The sequence below is a fragment of the Nycticebus coucang genome, chromosome 6, assembly GCF_027406575.1.
Source record: "Nycticebus coucang isolate mNycCou1 chromosome 6, mNycCou1.pri, whole genome shotgun sequence".
NCBI classification, from domain to species: Eukaryota; Metazoa; Chordata; class Mammalia; order Primates; family Lorisidae; genus Nycticebus; species Nycticebus coucang.
In genome coordinates this window covers 88539571-88559732 of record NC_069785.1, presented here as the reverse complement: position 1 = coordinate 88559732, position 20162 = coordinate 88539571, and the positions used below count along the sequence as shown (strand labels likewise).

The following is a 20162-nucleotide window of genomic DNA, read 5'->3' as shown; positions in this document are numbered from 1 at the left end:
CTTTTCTTTCACCTTTGACAATTTACCACCAAAACTCAAGTAAACAGAATGATGATGTTTCTGAAATAAACAGGAAACCCAAATATTTGATTATGTTTTCTATGAGCCTTCTTTCATTTATACACGATTGTAATGTAACCTGAGAGTTTGACTAGTCAACGACAAAAGATCTAGGAAAGTTTTTCTGTCTTTGAGCCTTTGTAGCAAACATACTTCCAAATGGAAACTGTGGTACTAAGGGAAAGTGAGATGAACTAGTTTTGCTAATGATATCCAATTCCATTGTTAGATTTGGATCACATGATATCTACAAGAACATGTATCATCAACTGGGCCTGCTGCTGTCATTCTGGCACTGAACTGGAGAACTCACCTGTGTCACCATCATCTTCTTCTCCTGCCCCAGGGAAGTTCTTCGGAGTTGCCCTGCCAAACATTTGCGACTATGGCGATATTCCTTTACCTCTCTACGTAAGGCTCATTTTCATAGTAAAATAATGGAAGGGGATTTGGCAAGCAAGGGTTCTGGGAGAGAAATCTTTCCCCAAATGGATAAAGTGTAAAAACTCTTAGTTTTGTCTAAGGATCTGTATTAATAATAATTTTGAGTATAAAAATCTGATGTAGGACAGTGCCTGTGGCTCAGTGAGTAGAGCGCCGGCCCTTATACCGAAGTGGCAGGTTCAAACCCGGCCCCAGCCAATAAATGGAAAAAAAGCTGTTGTAAATGTTGTAGGAGGCCACACCTCGTGGCTTACAATGTAATCCTAACACTTTGGGAGGGTTCGGCAAGTGGATTGATGGATTAAGGAGTTTGAGACCAGCCTCAGGAAGACTTAGAACTTGTGTTTACTAAAAATTGAAAAACTGAGGCAAGAGGATTCCCTCAGCCTAGGAGTTTGATGTTGCTAAGAACTATGAAGCTGTAATACTCTACTGAGGGTGAGAAAGGGAGACTCTGTGTTCAAAAAGAAAATCTTGGGCGGCGCCTGTGGCTCAGTGAGTTGGGCGCCTGCCCCTAATTTCAAGGGTGGCAGGTTCGAACCCAGCCCCAGCCAAACTGCAACAACAGCAAAAAAAAATTGCCGGGCATTGTAGTCGTTGTAGTACCAGCTGCTTGGGAGGCTGAGGCAAGAGAATCGCGTAAGCCAAAGAGTTAGAGGTTGCTGTGAGCCGTGTGATGTCAACGCACTCTACCCGAGGGCGGTACAGTGAGGCTCTGTCTCTACAAAAAAAAAAGAAAGAAAGAAAGAAAGAAAATATGATTTAAATACTGGAAATTCATGAGGAAGACATAATATGAAAAGATAATCTAGTCAACTGACCGCAAGAAAGAGTCACATAAACTTGCTTGTGTTAATGAGTTGACTCTGTAGACAGAGATGTTTCATTATCCCTCAGAAATCCTTTCATGAACTCTTATGGTTGTGAAATTCTTCTATTATCACATTAGGAGCAGTGACTACTGAATCTTATTCTTAAGACTGAAGACATTTTTATTTGTATTTCAAGTGACTAACTATAAAAGTACGGTCTCTCGAAATTATACTTTGAACACAAAATGGGTGAAATGAAAGCCCCTGAGTTTATATTCTCTGCAATGGATACATGAAGTGGATCACTGCTAAAAACAAAGGAGTGACCCATGAGCACTGTGCTACACGAATGGCATGGCATGCCACATTGCACAGCTATGAGTGCTGGGCACTAGTCAAGCCACTAGGCGTTGGCTCTCACAAGACATTTAAGGGGCAGTTATTATCAGATCATACTCCCTACATAAGAAATGTTCTGGAACCTCCAAACTTTACCCTAGGTTCCATAGTACATAACATAGAATAATTATGTTTTGAATCTCATGGATTGCTTTTCTCCAAAGCCATTCTCTTCCTCCAGTACAAGTAGAAGACGGAAAGAAAACTAGAACACCTTTCAAATACTGTCAGCAATTTTTAGGAATACAACACATTCTTGTTAACTGAGGTCTCCTTGCTAGACAGTAGCTCCCCTGAATTTAATGTTCCCATCTAACTAAAATGTTGTACCTTTGGACCAAAAATCCCCCTAACCTCACTACCACTCTTACCCTGGTAACTACCATTCTGCTCTCAAAAGAAATTGAGTTTAATCCTTCTAGCCGTTGTCTGGATCTAGTCCTACAGTGCCTTTATCTTAGCACATCCCAGACTCTGGGGGCCAAAGGGGGCATGTACCTGTCCCCTTGTTCATGGAGATGAAGTGCCTTTTTTTGTCTTTGCTTCCCCATAGGATGTTCTTTTTTTCCTCAACGCCAAGGGACCCCTGACGGCTGGCATCTTCTGGGTCCCTGGTGACAGTGACTCCTGCAAAGACATTATTGAAAAACTGGATGCAGGAGTTGAAATTGATCTTGGGCGTGAAAATCCCTATGTCTTAGCATGTGTGCTAAAGGTAGGAAAAATCCTCTGTCACCCCCCGTGTAGCTCTGAAGCAGCATATTTCTTTTCTTTGTTACCTTATGAAAATTATTCTTGTCTGTAAAGACCTATAGCAAACTGAAAATCAAATATGTATGAAAAAAATTTATCATAAAGGAACCTTAGACCTTAAAAGCCACCACCAATGATAAGACATATCAAATATGCTTTTTAAATTTTCATCTCACAATAACCCATCTTTACTTCTGCTACTCCTACACCATGTACAAAACACAATCTTATTCAAATCTAAAATAATCCAAACCCACTCACAGGTGTCGCAAAAACGAACACCTTGCTTATGATGATGTCTCCACTATCGCACTCTCTTCCTGGTGAAGGCAAAGATTTCAAAATTAATCTGGGGTGAAACTTTTTTTTTTTTTGTAGAGACAGAGTCTCACTGTACCGCCCTGGGGTAGAGTGCCGTGGCATCACACGGCTCACAGCAACCTCTAACTCTTGGGCTTACCTGATTCTCTTGCCTCAGCCTCCCCAGCAGCTGGGACTACAGGCGCCCGCCACAACGCCCGGCTATTTTTTTGTTGCAGTTTGGCCGGGGCTGGGTTTGAACCCGCCACCCTCGGCATATGGGGCCGGCGCCCAGCTCACTGAGCCACAGGCGCCGCCCTTGGGTGAAACTTTTGAAAATAGATACAGAATTGTACCTTAATACAGAAATATTCTTCTACAAACACAAGCCAAAAATTGCTGAGATCACTGACAATTTCTTTCATGTACATAGTTATCATGCAAATATCTTCTTCATACTTTCTCCCCTGTTTCTTTTTCCCTTGAATGCTGAGTCAGAATGTTTTGAACATTTGGGTTTTCTTTTACCTTTATGACATTTCGTATTCTATATGGTTCTTTTGCTTCAATCATGATTAGTGAAAACTTTATAACCTCATAATTAGATTTGGGACTTAATCATTCTGCCCCACAATCTCCGAAATGCCATATATTTATTTTTTGGTTTATTTTTAATTTATTTTTATTTTTTATTGTTAAATCATAGCTGTGTACATTAATGTGATCATGGGACACCATACACTGGTTTTATAGACCATTTGACATGTTTTCATGACACTGGTTAACATAGTCTTCCTGGCATTTTCTCAGTTATTGTGTTAAGACATTCATATTCTTCATTTACTAAGTTTCAGATGTACCCTTGTAATAGGTTTAATCCCACCAATCACCCTCCCTCCACAAATCCTCCCCTTCCCATTCCTCTCTCTTCCCCTTCCCTATATTCTTAGTCTATAACTGGGTTATAGCTTTCATATGAAAGCCATAAATTAGTTTCATAGTAAGGCTAAGTATATTGGATACTTTTTCTTCCATTCTTGAGATACTTTAATAAGAAGAATATGTTCCAGCTCCATCCATGTAAACATGAAAAAGGTAAAGTCTCCATCTTTCTTTAAGGCTGCATAATATTCCATGGTGTACATATACCACAATTTATTAATCCATTCGTGGATCGATGGGCACTTGGGCTTTTTCCATGACTTAGCAATTATGAATTGGGCTGCAATAAACATTCTGGTATAGATATCTTTGTTATGATGTGATTTTTGGTCTTCTGGGTATATGCCTGGTAGAGGAATTATAGGATTGAATGGCAGGTCTATTTTTAGATCTCTAAGTGTTCTCCAAATATCTTTCCAAAAGGAATGTATTAATTTGCACTCCCACCAGGAATGCAGAAGTGTTCCCTTTCTCCACATCCATGCCCACATCTCTGGTCTTGGGATTCTGTGATATGGGATAATCTCACTGGAGTTAGATGATATCTCAAAGTAGTTTTGATTTGCATTTTTCTGATGATTAAGGATGATAAGCATTTTTTCATATGTCTGTAGGCCATGTGCCTGTCTTCTTCAGAGAAGTTTCTCTTCAAGTCCCTTGCCAGGCCTGTGATGGGATCACTTGTTCTTTTCTTACTTATACGTTTGAGTTCTCTGTGGATTCTGGTTATTAAACCTTTGTAGAAAACATAACAAGCAAATATCTTCTCCTATTCTGAGGGCTGTCTGCTTGCTTTACTTACTGTGTTCTTGGCTGTGCAGAAGCTTTTTAGTTTGATCAGGTCCCAGTAGTGTATTTCTGTATCTTCTTCAAATGCCCGGGGTGTCCTCCTCATAAAATACTCACCCAGACAGATTTCTTCAAAAGTTTTCCCTGCACTCTCTTCTAGTATTTTTATAGTTTCATGTCTTAAGTTTTAATCTTTAATCCAGTGAGAGTCTGTCTTAGTTAATGGTGAAAGGTGTGGGTCCAGTTTCAGTCTTCTACAGGTTGCCAGCTAGTTCACCCAGCACCATTTGTTAAACAGGGAATCTTTTCCCCACTAAATGTTTTTAATTGGCTTTTCAAAGATCAAATAATGCTAAGTAGCTGGGTTCATCTCTTGGTTCTCTATTCTGTTCCATACATTTACCTCTCTGTTTTTGTGCCAGTTCCATGCTGTTTTGATCACTATCAATTTATAGTATAGTCTGAGGTTCGGTAGCATGAGTCCTCATGCTTTGTTTTTATTTCTGATTAACGTCTTGGCTATTCGAGGTTTTTTTCTGATTCCATATAAAATTAAGTATTATTTTTTTCAAGGTCTTTAAAGTATGATAATGTAGCTTTAATAGGGATTGCATTAAAATTGTATATTGCTTTGGGTAGTATGGACATTTTAACAATTTTGATTCTTCCCAGCCAGGGGCCTGGTATGTTTTTCCATTTGTTAACATTTTCGGCTATTTATTTTCTTAGAGTTTCATAGTTCTCTTTATAGAGATCTTTCACGTCCTTTGTTAGATAAACTCCCAAATATTTCATCTTTTTTGGCACTACTGTGAATGGAATAGAGTACTTAACTGTTTTTTCATTTTGACTATTGTTGATATATATAAAGGCTACTGATTTATGAATGTTAATTTTGTAATCTGAGACACTCCTGTATTCCTTCATTATTTCTAAGAGTTTTGTAGTAGAATCCTGGTGTTTTCCATATAGACAATCATATCATCTGCAAAGAGTGAACGTTTGATCTCTTCTGACCCTACATGGATACCCTTGATTGCCTTTTCTTCCTTAACTGCAATGGTTAAACTTCCATTACAATGTTAAAGAGCAATGGAGACAATGGGTAGCCTTGTCTGGTTCCTGATCTGAGTGGAAATGATTTCAATTTAACTCCATTCAATACGATATTGGCTGTGTGTATGCTGTAGATGGCCTCTATCAGTTTAAGAAATGTCCCTGCTATATTAATTTTATTTTATTTATTTATTTATTTATTTTTATTAAACCATAGCTGTGTACATTAGTGTGATCATGGGGCACCATACACTTGGTTCATAGATCGTTTGACACATTTTCATCACATTAGTTAATATAGCTTTTGTAGCATTTTCTTAGTTATTTTGCTAAGAAAATGGACCTTTACATTCCACATTTACTAGGATTTACATATACCCCTGTAAGATGCACTGCAGGTGTAATCCCATTAATGCCCCTCCTTCCCCCTCCCTCCCCCCTCCCTCCCCTCCCTTTCCCCTTTCTAATTTTCTTAAGTGTTCTGATCATGAAGGAATGCTGGATATTATCCAAAGCTTTTCTGCATCAATTGAGAGAATTATATGTTCTTTGTTTTTTTAATTTGTTTAATGTGCTGAATTATACTTATAGTTTTAAGTATATTGAACCATCCTTGAGACCCTGGGAGAAAAGCAAATTGATCATGATATATAATTTGTTAGATGTGTTGCTGGATTCTGTTTGTTAGGATCTTGTTGAATATTTTTGCATCTATATTTATTAGTGATATTGGTCTATAATTTTCTTTTCTTGTTGGGTCTTCTTCTGGCTTGGGGATCAGGGTGATTTTTGCTTCATAGAATGTGTTGGGTAGTCTTCATTCTTTTTCTATATTTTGGAACAGGATGAGTAATATAGATACTACTTCCTCTTTAAAGGTTTGGTAGAATTTTGATGTGAAGCCATCTGGTCCCGGGCTTTTCATTTTAGGGAGATGTTGTATAGTTGATGCTATTTCAGAACTTGATATAGGGCTGTTCAACATTTCCACTTCATTCTGGCTAAATTGTGCAAGGTGAGGTGCTTCCAAGTATTTTTCAATTTGCTTCAGATTTTCATATTTCTGAGAATAAAGTTTCTTGTAATATTCATTAAGGATTTTTTGAATTTCTGAGGAGTCTATGGTTATTTCCTCTTAGTCATTTCTGATTAACGAAATTAGAGATTTTACTCTTTTCTTCCTGGTTAGGTTAGTCAAAGGTTTATCTGTTTTATTGACATTTTCAAAAAAACAACTTTTTGATTTATTGATCTGTTGTATAATTCTTTTTTTTTTTCAATTTCATTTAATTCTGCTGTAATTTTGGTTATTTCTTTTCTTCTACTGGGTTTTGGGTTGGAATGTTCTTCCTTTTCCAGTTACTTGAGATGTCTCATTAAGTTGTTAACTTCCTCTCTTTTCGTTCTCTTGGGGAAAGCTCGCAGTGCTATAAATTTCCCTCTTAGGACTGCCTTTGCAGCATTCCAGACGTTCTGATAATTTATGTCTTCATTGTCGTTTGTTTTAAAAATTTCAGGTTATCCTTCTTAATCTCATCTATGACCCAGCTATCATTCAGCATAAAGTTATTTAACTTCAATGTTTTTGTATGAATATGCAGATTCCTGCTGTTACTGAGTTCAACTTTTATTCCATGGTGGTCTGAGAAGATGCAAAGAATAATTTCTATTCCTTTAAATTTACTGAGGTTAGACTTGTGACCTAAGATGCGATCGATTTTGGAGTATGTCCCGTGGGCTGATGAGAAGTATGTGTATTCAGTTTTGTTGTGATGAAATATTTGTAGATGTCTGCTAAATCCAAATGTTGGTTAGGTTTAATTTTAAAATTTCTTTGCTCAGCTTCTTATTGGAGGATCTATCCAACAATGTCAAAAGAGTGTTGAAATCTCCGACATTATGGAGCTGGAGGAAATCAAGTTGCTCGTGTCTGTTAGTGTTTCACTTATAAGTTGAGGCTCATTCTGGTTGGGTGCTTAAATATTAATAATTGAAATCTCATCATATTGAGTATTACCCTTAACAAATATGAAGTGACCATTCTTATCCTTCCTTACATTTGTTGGTTTAAAGCCTATCGTATCTGCTAATAGAATTGCAACACCTGCTTTTTTCTGATTACCATTTGCCTGAAATATGGACGACCATCATTTCACCCTGAGTCTATATTTATCTTTTAAGGTAAGATGTGATTCTTGTATGCAGCAAATATCTGGCCTGAGTTTTTGTATCCAGTCAGCCAACCTTTGCCTCTTTAGAGGACAGTTTAAGCCATTCACATTAATGGAGAATATTGATAAGTCTGGTAAAATTTTGGGTGTTGAGTTTTTCAAAAGTCCAGTAGACATTTTTAATCCTTTCACCACTGTGGAAGTTGGAGTTTGATCAAAGGTTTCTGAATGAGTTTACTTTTGTGGTACAGGATTGGGCTTATCATTATGGAGGATAGTTCTGGGAATATCCAGAAGAGTTGCTTTGGTTATGGCAAATTTCTTCAACATGTGAATGTCATTAAAGTATTTATTTTCTCCATCATAAATGAAACTCAGTTTATCTGGATATCGGATTTGGCATTGAAAGTTTGTTTGTTTTAGAAGATTAAAAGTCGATCATGTATTTATTTTTTGAAAACCTAGACCTAAAATCAGCTTTTAGCACAGCTTCTGTCCCTGGCAATAGCTTCTACAGGACTTTCTTAGGCCTTCATCTCCCAAAGGATTGGAATCAACCAGAGCCAGTGGTAGAGACCAGCCCTCAGCCTGAATCTCAGGGAAACATGATGACAATGAATCTTGCCTACCTCTAGTTCAGCAGAGTGGCCCTCTTGTTAGACAATCTTACTTCATGACTTTACGATCACATTTGTTCATACATGGGCCATGTCTCTTCTTCAACAAATCCTGATTTAGACATTTTCAAATAAATATCACTCAAAAAAATGGAGAACTTGATTTATTGTCATGTATTCAGTTTTGCAAAGGGTTTGTACTTATTCTTCCATCCTGGAATATAATACAGACATACATGGTCCTTTAAGCAAATTATATATGCCAAGGATATGTATATTGTGCATGTACATTGGCATAATAAATGTTCTTCATGAAATTAGGTTTTCTTCCATCTCTTTTTTTAAGAAAATCAGGCTGTCTCAAACTATCTTCTCAGCATACTGTTTTTCATAAAAATACACTTCTTAAGATGTACTAAATTGCTGAGGCTATTGCAAAGAACAATGGTATTTTAAGTGCTAAATTATGATTCGAATGACAAGAATATTATTTTTTTTTAAAGGGGCAAAAGAAAAAGAATCATAATGATTGAAGAATCTGGTTAAATGGATTCTGGGTAATTGAAGTTTTATTGTACAACTGCGTTTTACACCCATTTTCTCTAAGTGGTTGTGAAAAGGGACATATTTTTCACCACAACTTTGTAAACTTCTGTTTTCTTATTTTTAAGTCTGTTTTGAAATGGTACTTAAGTATTCTTTTAATTTTTCACAAATGTTTTTTTTTTTCATTAAGCCATTTGTACACAAATCATGAATACAATTTTGTGATGATGGGATTCAATGTCTTGATTATCTGTAGAAATTGGAGTGCTTACATGCGACTAATTAACATAGTCTTCTGGTTTTACTGAAATAGAAGTATAAGTCTTCCCAGTGTGATTGGACAAAAATTGCTTGAGATTTGCTAACTTGGATACATCTGAGTTTTCAGGAGACATTTCTCTTTAGTCCTGTGAAATCTCAGCTCAAATGAATTGTGAAATTCTTCTGAGGCCTAGGTTCTGCTTTGAAAGACAAGAGATGTTTAGTCATGTGCTGGGGGTTCATGACTGCAATTCAGAACCTCTCCTAAGTTGTTATTCCAACTGTGGCAGAGTTAGTTAAGATGGTTCTAAGTTATTTTCATTCAAGGATAGTTGTAAGATTTAATGTTGTTCTTCAAGAGCAATCATGAGTATGTTCTCTATGGAGGTTTTTAAAAGAATTGTCCTATTTTGAAATCACAAATTTTCCTCTTCTCTATCTGACTTTTAAAATGGGTGCAATAGTTCAAATTAGTTTGGAATTAGAAAACTCAATAGCCTAACCCCCAAATGGTTAGGTTTTGTGACAATAAGCCTGAATCACAATCATCCAGGCACATGTCTAGTGGAAGATACGATAGAACAGGCAATGCCTTGGAATCGATCTATTTTTTTTCTTATTACTTCTCTGACAAGAATAAAAGTATAATACTAGAGTGACATGAGAACATTGATGTTTTTTGAAATACCTTAGATTCTCACTTGACGTTGAGTGGCCTTCTCTTGTCCTTTAATGGCACCTTTAATAGCAGGTGTCAATTAAAAGGAGTGGGCTAGTCTTTATAGGCAGTGAAAGGAATCAGAACTCCTTTTAATATGTCTGAATTTCTAACCAGTCATCATTGCCATTCCGGCAATAACCCTGTTGCCTGCATAAGAATGGAGGCTTACAGGAAATGTGATAGGATGACAAAATACATGTACTAACAAGTCAACAGGATGGAAATTTTGGAGGCAACAGGGGATAATAATATTATAAAAACTACACAATTCCTTCCTCTTGACTGATGGGAACCAAGAGTACCACAATGGGGCAAATGCTAAGAGTGAGAATCCTGGAAGGAAAGACACTCTGAGTAATAACTCTGAATAGTGGGAGAATGGAACAGACAAGTCTCCAGGGTCTTTATGTAGTTCAAAAGTGTCATCACTTCCTGCAATAGAGACCTCCCTAGACTAGGAAAAAGAGAGGGCCTCAATGTCAAGAGCTACTGCTATGATGGAAGAGTCTTCCCCAGATGATGGAAAAAAGAGGGACCCAAACTCTGGTGAGGATGAGGCATCAATGAGCTAGGGAGATGCAGAAGAACTAGAACTAGCTGGGAAAAATACACTGGGTGGGGACAGAAGTATGAACAAGGTTGCCACAAAGAGATAAAACAAGTAGTCAGAGCCACACACCATTTGGAGGACTACTCTGGAGGGGCAGCACTACCAAGCCAAATAGCAATAATACAGATGAAGAGACCAGTGATTGCCAGGTCAAAGGCATACCAAGTGGTGAGCGTTGTAGGACACATAAGAGCAAGTAGGTAAAGAAGGAGATCTCAGAAGGAGCAAAGTCTTGAAGGATCCCTTGAATGAAAAGATCTGCAATCCACTCACAAATGTCTCCAAGACTGTTTGTTTCAGGCCGAGACCAATTTTCCCATGAACCCTGAACAAATGACATAAAACAACAAGACAGACAAGGGCCTGACATGAACTATGTCTATTAGTCCACACTTACTCTCACATTTCTATACGCTCAGAACCAATACACACGCTCGTACACCACTCAACAGACTCAGAGGTTGATCAGACCCCCCACTTCCACCCAAATTGTGGGAACCCCAGATGGATCTTACCTTGGCTTAGACGTCTGCCTGTATAGGTGCCTGTTCCTGCATGCCAGTTCCTCCCTGTGTTTGACTCCCTGAAGACTCATCAAGGGGACCTGGAGGATTAGCAGAAACCACCAGGTGCATCTGAACTCTCCCTCCCAAGGTGGTCTCATCCATCTCCACCGGTCATCTTGACTAGATTCTCTGAGGCTGTTTTCTAAACTTGTTAGAGAAAAGGCTCAAAAGCACCTGTGAATGAATAGGGGGGCATCCCACATTAAAAGCTCATCACTCAAGTTCACAAAGGGTCCTAAGGTGTTCCTTGGAGAACTCTGTCTGTGGAAAAATATCCTTCAAATGTTTGAAAAGACAGCTTAGGGGTGAGTCTGGTTTTGGTGATGAAAACACTATGTTGTAAAAAAGCAAAAGTACAAACTAAAATATATTAACTAAATGCATAAGACATAAATGGAACAGGAATGAACTAAAATATGTAATTTTGTGTAACTGTGGTTAGGGGTCCCCATCAGCATCCCAGTGTTCTGTGGGAGCCCCCAATGGGCCAATAGCTCAGTAATCCAGGGTTCCTGCTTCTGACAGGCCCAAAGCCCGGGAGTATGAGGTTACTGTCTCACAGGTTTATAGGACCAACCTCAGGCATCATTCTTGAGGATAGAAATCAAAGTCCCTTTTCACCTGCCCTCTGAACCCCAATTTCCCCGTAGACTGAAGCCACAGCAACGATGTCTCAGCAGCAGAAATGTCTTGTTGTCTCTGGCTGGGCTAAAACTCACCATTGGTTTTTCTTCTAGCATTTTCAGGGGTGGGATGCTCTACTGACACACGCTTCTGACAGTCTCTGACAGGCCAATAGCTCAGCAACCTGGGGTTCCTGTCCACAGCTCCATCCCCTTTGGCTTTCCCTCAGAGGTTCCTAAAGGCCCTACACAACTCACAACAAACAAACACAACAAACAGTTATATATTATCACAGTGGTCTACAAGAACAAATAAGCACAACAAGAAATGTACACAACAAGTTGTTACACTCATGTTTGCAGACACTAGGCAGATATAGGTGTTTAAATTTCTTCCCTCCAGAGGTGGATTTTGGCAGAATTTATGAGTGATTGTCAGCTTTTCTCCTGAGGGCACTAGGTACTATAGGGTCCCTGGAAAGTTTCCAGGGGGCTTCTAACAAAAGCTCACCCTGGAGGCAGCCTGAGTATCGGCAGTGTCAGTGTCTGGAGAACCTCCCTGGAATCTCTATAATGTTATGTCCAGGAGTCCCCTCAAAGACCACACCACCAGACAAGTCAAATTAAAGAGGAGAACTTTTATTGAAGAGCCGGCTGGCAACTGCCCCAGTGTCTTAAAATGAAGTTTCTGAGTGCAACCCTGAATTGAGTGAGGCTCTGAATTTTAGAAGGCAAAACTTTTCAAGGGGTCAAGCATGCATAATTCCAGAAGGGAAAGCAACAGAGAGGGAGGTGTGTTAGTCAGTTTATTAGGCTATGATCATAGGAGCACTTAGTAATTCATTTTCACAAAAAAATACAATCTACAATCTCCTAAAGTAATGTAGGGAGGGGGACTCGCAGGTGAGGGTCAGAAATAACATGATCATAAAAAGGGATAATCACCAAGGATATAATCACCAGTGTAGTTAGTAACTTACATCACTAACAATTTTAGAGGAGTGCATTCATAGTTATACAATGGAGGGACACAGAAGAGGAACCGGTTTTGAAGCTAATGGAACATTACAGAAAAAGAATAAACAGTAAAGTGGAGTCAAATTTGCTCTTTTAACATTCCCATATCATATACTGATGGCATGAAGACCACCTTAACATCAGAACATAGGATGTCGTACTAGTCTGCTAAAATGTGTACACAGAGGAGGTTCCACCCAAATAGAGAGTCCTTTAGCTTTCCCACAGTTATTCTGACTTTAGTTATTCCTACGGGTTTATTTGGAAAAAAAAAATCAAAGCATTCATTTCTTTGTTGAAAAGTCAGTGGTGAATTGGCACAGAATTCTGTGTAGTTCGTGGAAGGGAGGACTTCACTAAACTTTGAAACAAGTTATATTCTTTCTGGCTTCTCTGGCATATACTTGATATGAGAATAATGCCTTAACACATTTGTTTTTCCTCTGTGTAAGGATTTTCTAAAAAACATTCCGGAAAGCATTTTTTCAAAAAGGCTCTACAACCAGTGGCTGTCCGTAATGGAGAAAAGCAGCGACAGACAGAAAATTGAAAAAATTAAAAGGTAATTATTTTAACATTTATGTCTCAAAAATTAATTTTATACCTTACATTTTATAATTTGTCTACTAAAACTCAAAGTTATATTCATGGGCAGCAGGTTAGAAGTTGGCTTCTATTAGCTTGTCACTGTCATTGTTTTCTCACTAATCCAATAAGCATGAAATCCTTGAACATTGTGCCCCTTCTGTGTACCTGACTTTTAATGAATAAAAAGAGCTATTAGTCATTAATTCATTAGCTGTTATGTGGGTCACTATGAAATTTTTGAGAGACACAAAAATGAAGAAATGTAAAATCTCTACAGACACAATCAAATGGAACCCTGCCAGAAACCCCAATAAGACTTGCAAATTGAAACTTGCATTTAAGAGTCAGAAAGGGGAGTCAACTGTGGTTTTTGGAAGTGAATTAATGCAGCATAACACAGGCTACAATTTATGATCTTAATTTTGGTAATATCAAAGTAATTAAACATCTCTATTAATTCATGAACTGAAGTCATAGAGAGAAAATGACTTATTTCCTCTTCTCAAGAAATTCAGTTTGGGAAAGATAGATAAACCAAGAAATTACTGTCAGTGCAGTATAATCTGTCCTATAAAAGAGATATTTAGAGAATATTGTGGGAACAAAGCAGAGAATCACTCAGCTCAGCTTCTTGAGACATGTCAGTAAAAAAGGGAGATGTATAGTGTCAGTATGATCACAAGAAGTAAATTGTTTCTTCTCGTGCCAAGGGAAATTTTGGGACCAATTCGATAGTCCTTTCTTGGATATATCCTACATGATAAGAGAATAGAAAAGAAATGTTTATTTACTCTGACTAAAGAGTGTGCGTTCTGTGAAAATTCAGGACACTCATTATCATTTACGTGCATGTTATTGTTTAGTATAGATATTTTTCCTTGAACATCTTTTAAATATGAATTATATGCATACTTTTGGGGATTGTTGGAACATAGTACAGATATTGAAGATACCAGAAACTAAGCCATGTGGCATAATCATAACTCCACTTCCATTAGGGTCTGGTGTAAGCCATTTAGATAGCATCAAATTCTACATATTTGTTTGGTCATTGTTCACAATATCATTTATCTATATTTATAATACACATATCATTCATATATGTATTTATCCTATGTACCATTAAAAGATAAATATTTTTTAAAAGGCTATGTTGGCTCAGACCCTGTAGCTCAGAGGCCAGAATGATGGCCACATACACCAGGAGTGGCAAGTTCAAACCTGGCCTATCCCAAACAACAATAACAACAACAACAACAAAAATAGCCCAGCCTTGTGTTGAGTGCCTGAGGAGCTTCTTGGGAGCCTGAGGCAAGAGAATTGCTTAAGATCAAGGCTGTGCAGTTGCTGTGAGCTGTGATGCCACAGCACTCTACTAAGGGAGACATAGTGAGACTCAAAATAAATAAATAAATACATACATACACAAATAAAATAAAGTGAGATAAAATAAAATACTATGTCTCTCATGAAAATATGAAATAAATGCATATAAATGCTTTTAGTTAAATTAATAATTAATAAGGAAATCAGTAAGATAGTGTAGCCATCTATATAGATTGCACATTATGAAACCTTACGTATTTGAACCAAATTGAGCCAGAAATACTGAAATAAATTTACAAAATGATGCAAATATCCCCCTTTCTACCAGAGCAAGGGTTCAGAGAAATCTGTTGACTCTCTACCAGACAGAGTTTTCAATTCTTTTGCCATGTTTTATGTACACTGCTAACAGTTATCTTCAACTGACAGAGATGTAAACAGTCCTGGTTGTGAAAAGGCTTAAGGATCCCATAGTATCCCCAAAGCGTTTACTAGATGCCTTATTTTATATACAATACACCCAGTAATCTTTTGGTCCATTTGAAAGTCCTGCATAATTCCTCCTCAGAGGAATTATACTTCTTTTCAGACTATTATGCTGAAGAAAGTCTGTTCTGTGATTTGTACAACAGGAGTCAGACATGCTTGTTTTCCTCAGGTTGCAGATTCTTTTATTAAAAAAGCAACAATCGTGAATATCAGCTTGTCCATGTTTTCTGAGTAGGAGTAATACAATATTTTGGTAAATAATCAGGTAAACACAACTGTAGCCCAGAATGAAAGAGGGAAGAGGAGAGTGAGGAGAAGGAAGGGAAGAGGACGTGTGGAGGGTGGGTAATTGGTGGAACTTCACCTAGGGTGTGTATTGCAAGGGTACATGTCAATCAATTAAGAGTAGAGTATAAATGTCTTAACACTATCATTAAGAAAGTGAGGTGACGGTTATGTTAACCAGTTTAATGTAAGCATTCTAAATTGTACACAAAATCAGCACATTGTACCCCATAAATGCATTAATGTACCCAGTTATGATTTAATAAAAAAAAATGTTAAGAGACAAAAAGAGAGAGAAAAAGAAAAGAAAAAAAGAATCTCTTAGCAATTACCAAATGAGAATAGTAGAAAAGAAAGTAATGAAAACGTGACACATATTTAAAAAGTGATAGAAAGGAGGTAAGATTTGGCTCGGCGTCCTGTTCACAGTGGTTATGGCGCCAGACACACGCACTGAAAGATCCAAGTTTGAACACGGCTTGGGCCAGCTAAACAATGGCGAAACGTCTGCCAAAAAAAAGAAAAAAATGGCTGGGCATTGTGGCAGGTGGCTGTAGTCCCAGCTGCTTAAAGGGCTGGACAAAGAGAGTAGCTTGAGCCCAAGAGTTTGAGGTTGCTGTGACAACTGACAACTGATACTGCAACACGCTACCCAGGGTGACATAGTGAGGCTCTTTCTCAAAAAAAAAAAAGAAAAGGAATGAGGCAATATTTGGAACAAAATCAACCACAGAAGATGGTGGAGCAGACAATGAACTCTCAGAATGGACCGGGTGGTCTTTACAGCTGGGATTTGGTTCTTCACCTAGAGACAGCATTTCTGTGTTGCCAGTTAAAAATAAAGGAGCAATTTAAAATTAATTACTGTTTAATTTCATCAGAAAGGTTTTGGTGGGTTGTGGTAGAGAGTAATCTAAATGTTGCAAGATTTACCTAAGCTTCAACATATTGAGCTAGTTTCAGGGAAGTATTTCATGAAGGGTGTTCGTTTTTAAATGATACTTATCTGAATTCTACTAAGTTTTCACTGTGTTGTGAAGACAGTGTATAAATATGCCCCCCACCAAATCTCCAGTGTTTCTTTTCTCATTGTCTCCCTGCAGTTCTCACTTCATTGGGTTCCACATTAACTGAAACTTGGGTATCTGAGCTGGGTTCCTATTTGCCTTGTACCTCATGCAGAGTTAGTGTTGCCTGCCTTTACAAGATTGAAATAAATTGCCTTGCTTACCGAGTGCATTTTTCTGTATTTAGGCTATTAGACCAGCTACCAAGAGCAAACGTTGTGCTCTTACGGTACGTGTTCCTGGTCTTAAGTAATATCGCTGAACTCTCCGCGGCAAATGAAATGGATGCTTTACACTTAGGGGTGTGTATGGCTCCAAGTATTATTTGGCATCCTTCTGCAAGCAGAGAAGAAATGGCCTCTGCAGAAAAGGTAATGAAGTTTTTGTATTATACTTGCTGGGGAACTGAATCACCATTTGTAAAGGAAATGGAAGGTATTTAGTCTTAAAGACAATGTCTTATAGAAGTTCAATAGAATACACTTTCTTAAATTTCAGTTCACTATATAAAATGCAATTTATCAACATGTTATATGAAAATAAATGCTTCTTTTTATACGTTAATCAGCTTGTGGAATTTGTGATAAAAAACTGTCGCAACATCTTTGGAGGACACGTCACTGCCCTGTTTGGAGAGTCATCCGGAATATAAAATACTCAAGAAAAACCCTCAGGTACTGTCAATAATTGGGTTGCTTCTTGTGAAAAATTGACTCATGTCTCTGAAGATGCTGGCACAGTTGTTTTCTTCAAAGCCATGCAAGCTGAAGGAAAGCAAGCCTGGTATATGGCTCAACAGAGCCCTGGGTTTCCCATGATTTCTTAGAGGGCCTGCTAACAGGTCAGGGTATTTAACAGGATGGTAGGGTTAAATAAGGTGTGTGATAAGTTCCTAGCTTTCATAAGTTATCAGAGGCAGCATGCTACAGTAGGATGGTTTGCACTTTTTTTTTTGAAAAATTAAACTTTATAAGAAATTTTTGTTTTTGAGATAGTCTCTCAATTTATCACCCTCAGTAGAGTTCTGTGACATCACAGCTCACAGCAATCTCCTACTCCTGGGCTTAGGTGATTCTCTTGTCTCAGCCTTCCAAGTAGCTTGGACTACAGATGCCCACCACAATGCCCAGCTAAGGAATTCTAATATATATAGTATATAGTGTTGAAACTGGAATAGAAATCTCAGAAGTAGTAGAGGCAGGACTGATGTTCTTATTTTTCTTTTTTCCGCTCCCTGATTCTTGAGACACTTCTCAGAATTTTACTGTGCTATGAGATCATTTGACAACAATTTGCATTATTGGCAGATAGGCAGATATTAAAATCAAAGACAAAAGAAACCTCCAGGTTACGAATTCCTATATCACTAGCTGCTAGTTATGTTATCTTTGGCCAATTGTTCTATGCCACTGAGCATCAATATCTTAATCTAAAAAATGTGGATGAAAGTTTCTTTATGATTACTGTAAATATGAAATGAGGTAATGGATATTACACAAACTTGAGCAAAAGAAACTGATAGTCAATGGATTTCCCAAGAGTAAGCTATGTTTAACATCCAGCAACCCATGTTAGAAGGTACATTCTTATGCAGAACTAGGTATATGGAATTATTTTTTTACTTTTATTTTGTTATTACCACTTAGTCTAATGACATTTTCATTGTTTGGGAAAATTTAGCATAGAGAAAGACCATTCATCAGGACCTAAGATAAATCTAGTACACCTCAACAGGCATTTCCCATTTTAACACCTGTGGTAATATTGTAATAGTTTCTTTATTGGCAGAAGGAATTGAAATACATTACCTGAAAAGACAATAAAACTAAGCATTATAGTTCATTTCTAAGGAAATATGGGTTTATTCGTGCTAAGTACAAGTGTTAATCCTGTTTGATTTTTTGACAGATACATCCAGCTTTCCAGAGAGCAATGCTTCCTCATGTGAGAGCTTGAAGAAAAAAGCGACTGTGCTGCTGGCCCACAGTGTGATGAATCAAAGAAAATGGTACAATTAAATTGAAGCATTGACTCGCTTATAATGTCTCTGGACTCTGGCCTTGATGCCCTTGAATTCTAAATGAGCTTCAGAGCCTCCTGCATAACTTTCAGTTCAGGTAGACCAGCCTCCTAAAGACAAGCTGATGGATGTAACAATGTGCAGAGATATTCCACCACAGAATCCTGCCAAGATTCTGTCTGGCACTTGTCCAGAGCTGCAGCATATGTTAAAAAAAAAAAATAGAAAATGCTATAAGCTGTCCTGTATAAGCTCCACCTGATCTACAAGCTAATTCTATCACATTAACAGCTGTGGCTCACCTGTAGCCCTAGCTGCTTGGGAGCTGATTTCCCAGCAGAAACTTTGTAGGCCAGATGAAGAGTTCCTATCTTTAATGGACTTCAACAAATTTCTGACAATGTAGCATTCTTTGAGCTGCAAACTACAGTTCGTATTTGATGGAGGAATCAAATCTTCTCCTGACATGCAAACAAAAAGTGAAGCCGAATAGCTCCTATCTTGAGAAAATACATCTAACTTCCATGAAGAAATCAAGACAGAGGATAAAAAGTTGGAAAAGTTTGAAACTAAGCATGAAAGTGCACAATCAAAGTCAGGCCATTCAACACAATGAGGAGGAGGAAGAGGAGGATGAGGAAGAGGAGGACGAGGAAGAGGAGGAAGAAGAGGAGGAGAAGGAGGAGTCCAAACCAAGAGTGAAAATGATATTGCTAATGTTTTTAATCTCAGATTGATTATTCAGTATGAATTACTAAAAAATTAATAAATGGTTCACCAAGTTGATTATTGGGGAGGATTAAAAAGTTTAGATAAAAGAATGCAATGAAAAAGGTCTGAATTTTAGCCAAAAAGTCATGGATCTTCCATCATGAAAAAGCACCAGTTCACGCAGCACTGTCTGTGAGGGAGTTAAGAGCAAGCAACATCATTTTCACTCTTGGTTTGGACTCCTCCTTCTCCTTCTCCTCTTCCTCCTCCTCTTCCTCTTCCTCCTCCTCTTCCTCTTCCTCCTCCTCCTCTTCCTCTTCCTCCTCTTCACCCTCCTCTTCCTTCTTCTCCTCCACCTCTTCCTTTCCCTCATCTTTTTCCTCCTCCTTGTCTTCCTCATCCTTCTTCTCCTCCTCTTCCTCTTCCTCCTTCTCCTCCTCCTCTTCTTCCTCCTCTTCCTACTCCTCCTTCTCTCCCTCTTCCTATTCCTCCTCTTACTCTTCCTCATATTCCTCCACTTCCTGCTCCTTCACTGGGTAAAAGTTTGGACAACAACATTATTTTATACTATTGAAAATCCTAAGAACCTGGAAGTTGTAGTTCTCATTGCAGATAACAGTGACTTTAAAGCAGCAAAAGTATAATTAGACAAAAATACATATTATAATTGTTCTGAAAACCATGTTTGCAAACAATCCAGGTTTGGGGTTGTTTTATCACTGCTTAAAAAAAAAAATGAAATACCAATACAAGCCTGAAACTAAGCATCAAAGTGCACAACGGAAGTCAGGCAATTCTCCACAAGAAGAGGAGGATGCAGAGGAGAACAAGGAGGATGACCATAAGGAGGAGGAGGAGCTGAAATGAGCAGGAAAGAGTGGAAGAAAGAAGAGCAGGAGTGGAATTGGAGGAGGTAGATTAGGACGAGGAAAAAAAGAAAGAAGAGAAGGAGGAAGAGGAGGAGAAGGAGGAGAAAGAGGAGGAGGAGG

The 20162-nt window shown here is 38.1% G+C and overlaps 1 long non-coding RNA gene across 1 annotated transcript; it reads left to right on the top strand.

The window, feature by feature from the left end:
- Positions 1 to 436: 436 nt before the first annotated feature.
- LOC128588365 (uncharacterized) lies at positions 437 to 13170 on the top strand. The gene is made up of 3 exons (XR_008380762.1): positions 437 to 471; positions 2269 to 2430; positions 13140 to 13170. It is a non-coding gene; the product is annotated as an uncharacterized LOC128588365 (long non-coding RNA).
- Positions 13171 to 20162: the final 6992 nt, after the last annotated feature.